The sequence below is a fragment of the Silene latifolia genome, chromosome 5, assembly GCF_048544455.1.
Source record: "Silene latifolia isolate original U9 population chromosome 5, ASM4854445v1, whole genome shotgun sequence".
In the NCBI taxonomy this organism is placed as follows: domain Eukaryota; kingdom Viridiplantae; phylum Streptophyta; class Magnoliopsida; order Caryophyllales; family Caryophyllaceae; genus Silene; species Silene latifolia.
Genome location: NC_133530.1, coordinates 42,915,191 through 42,918,758, shown reverse-complemented (window position 1 = coordinate 42,918,758; position 3,568 = coordinate 42,915,191). Strand labels below are relative to the sequence as shown.

General features: G+C 41.1%; 1 non-coding gene across 1 annotated transcript; it reads right to left on the bottom strand.

The window, feature by feature from the left end:
* Window positions 1-904: 904 nt before the first annotated feature.
* Window positions 905-1,011, bottom strand: LOC141658046 (small nucleolar RNA R71). Its single transcript, XR_012548957.1, has one exon. It is a non-coding gene; the product is annotated as a small nucleolar RNA R71 (small nucleolar RNA).
* Window positions 1,012-3,568: the final 2,557 nt, after the last annotated feature.

The window sequence follows — 3,568 nt, the reverse complement described above, 5'->3', positions numbered from 1 at the left end:
ATCAACCCAATTTGTGACACCCCTTAGACACCACTAGTTACAATAGAAATCTCATTTCAACTCCCGTCCCTTGGGATCCGACCTTTACTTGCCTCTTTACTAATTCTAGAGTTGCTTGTTAAGCTATAAATTGTGTTTTGATTCGACCGTGACCAACGACCACATCTATTTATTTGTGAATACGAAACGGACCGATCAAAAATGGCGCCGTTGTTGGGACGGTGTTTGTTTGATTTAGATTTCCCTTTTGTTATTAGTTGTGTCTTTCTTCGCCTTGAGGAAGTAAAAATCCTCAAGGTTTGTTCTAATTGTTTTTGAGTTGTTTGATATTTTGCATGTCTAGAAGGTTACAAAGTGATTTGTTACCTTTTGACCGTGAAATCGAAAGAACCTTTACGAACAATAGGAGACTTGTTAGGAGGAATTTGAGAGGTGTTGGTGAAGTTGTTCAACCCACTAGTGAGTTTGTCAATCCTTTCGCAATAGAAGGAGAAGAAAACCCATTACACAATACCCTACAAAATCCACCTACAATGCCAAAATTCTCGTCACACTCATACCCACCGAGGAGAATCTACCAAATGGTACTCCTACACCGCAACATCTCACTGGAAATTTTATTGCCAAGTCCGCCTTCATCCAACTAGTTGAGAGGAGCCAATTCGGGGGAATGCCTAGTGAGGACCATCATTCTCATATGGAAACCTTTTGCGATTATTGTGATGCTATCTCTCAAACGGGCGTGACTCAAGACCAAATTAGACGGGTCTTATTTCCTTTTTCCTTAATCGGCACCGCAAAGCAATGGTTGAAGGGTCTTGATAAGGCCACCCTTGGAATAGATTCTTGGAAGAAGTTGGCTCTAGCTTTCTACAAAAAATTCTACCCACCGGAAAAGACCAATATGCTAAGAGCTCAAATTACGGGTTTTAAGCAAAGGGATGAAGAGTCTTTGTATGAAGCTTGGGAGCGGTTTAAAGGTATTTATCGCTCATGTCCTCACCATGGACTTAGTGAATGGTTTTTGGTGCAACAATTTTGGAATGGTTTATATGAAGATTCTAGGAACATTCTCAATATGGGATCAAATGGAATGTTCACCGAAGTTGATGACAATCAAACATGGAACAAGATTGAGGAAATGGCGGTCCATAATTCACAATATAGTAGACCTCGCAAGGCTACTAGAGGAGGAAAGCATGAAGTGGACTCTGTTACTCAATTGGGTGCTCAACTTAGTGCTCACATTGACACAATCAACTTGAAGTTTGAACAAGCTATGGCTAGACTTGAGGAAAACTCAAAATCATCGAAGCATCATGTCAATGCCATGACGGCATCCTCATCAATCCCAAGTGGGATATGTGAGAATTGTGGAACTTTGGGTCATGACTCAAGTGAGTGTAGGGAACAACCGAACAAGTTAATGCTTTCCAAGCTTACAAAAGTGGTACCCCTTATTCAAATTTTTACAATGAAAACACCAAGTTCCATCCAAATCTCTCATACAAGAGCCAAAATGTTCAAAACCCTCAAACAACATACACTCCACCACCCATGAGAAACCAAAATCAAAGACCCTTTTACAATCAAAACCAAGGTTACCAAAATCAAAATCCATACAATCACCAAAATGACCAAGGCTTTGATGTCCAAAAAACGGTCCTCCAAATGCAAAAGAATCAACAAGAATTTTTCACCCAAATGCAAAAAGATAGCCAAGCAAAAGAAACCACCATCAACAACATTCTAGCTCACACCAAGATGTTGGAAACACAATTGACTCAACTAGCATCTTCAAGCTCACAAAGACAAAAGGGCAATTACCACCTCAAAGTAATCCCCTAGACATGAAACGGTTAGTGCCATTCACTTGAGAAGTGGTACAAGGTATGAAGCACCCAAGAAGCAAGTTGAGGATGAAGTTGTGGAAGCTAGTGAAAAGGAAGAAATTGTGCAAAACTCCAAAGATGGAGAATCATCAAAAGAAGAAAGTTCAAAGAAAAATGAAGACAAGGCCAAAGAGAAGGAGCCCATTGTGATTAGACTTCCTTTTCCAAGTCGTCAAGCCAAACCCAAATTTGATGATCAACTTGGAAAGTTCATGGAAATTGTGAAGAATTTAGAAGTCTCAATTCCTTTCACGGAATTAATCAACCACGTTCCGGCCTATGCAAAGTACATGAAAGATATCCTCACAAAGAAGAAGTCGATCCGTAAACTTGAGACTATCGCCTTCACTAAGGTGAGTAGTGCAATACTTCAAGGGAGTTCACCTCCAAAGTTAAAGGATCCTGGAAGCTTCTCAATACCGTGTACCATTGGCGACACGACGATCAACAAAGCCTTATGTGATCTAGGGGCTAGTGTGAGTGTCATGCCGTACTCGGTAAGTAAAAGGTTGGGAATGGGAGAGCTTAAATGCACCAACATCACACTTCAAATGGCCGATAGATCGACGAAGACACCATTAGAGATATGGGAAGATGTCCCCGTGCGAATTGGGAAGTTTTTCATCCCGGTGGACTTTGTCATTGTTGATATGGAGGAAGATTCCAACATTCCAATCATCCTAGGAAGACCTTTCCTACACACCGTCGGTGCGGTGATTGATGTGAAACATGGAGAGCTCACTCTAGAAGTGGGAGATGAAAGCATAACTTTTAATCTTGACAAGACCATGAGAGCTCCTCGTTTGCATGAGCCATGTTTCATGATTGATCATTATAGCCGAAAAGATGAAAGGGAGAAATCGGAACTCCAATGGAGGAAGAAAATTGAAGATACTCCATTCAAAGAGCAAGTGAATTGTGACAAGGAGAGCTTGCAAAGCTCATCAAAATCAACCAAGGAAGAAGAGGATGGCCTCATTGGCCAAGAGAAGAAATTGGGAGAGTTGTCTCCATCTAAGCAAGAGATTTTCAATGATCAACTCAATGAAGTTTGTGATCTTTGGGACGACGAGTTTGAAGGGATTTTTAATCCCTACATTGGGCATGCCATCGATCATGATCAACAACAAGGGCCACGGTCTATTGAGGACCTCTACCATAATAATGAACAAGCTTTTGATTACTTTTTCAAGGTGTTGAGCAACATCAACAACACCTTGAACATGCCCCCTTGACATCTCATCAAGAATGAGAGTTTGGTGGAGTCCTCCCTAAACCACCACTTGTAAATATTTCTAACTCCCTAACTTACATTTCAATTCTTGTATTGCATTTTTGTCATTTTTGGATTTTTATTTACTTTGATCAAAATAATTGTCATGTAAGAGAGAAGTGAGGGAGGGACTAACAACTTCAATTGATGTGTAGTGCTTTACCTTAGTGTGGGGATGGCAATTGCCTAGGCTATCCATCCCTTAGTAATGCCCCCACAATGAAGAACACAAGCCTTGAAAGAAAGAATAGAAGAATGAAAAAGGGAATGCGCTGTGCACGGATGGAACTGAATCCGTGTACACAGGAAGAATCCGAGCGGATTCAGAGAATCCGCCCGTCTTATGTAATCCGAGCGTCCTGCAGAGAAGACGCCCGTCTTGAACTGAGCTGAATTTTGGAAT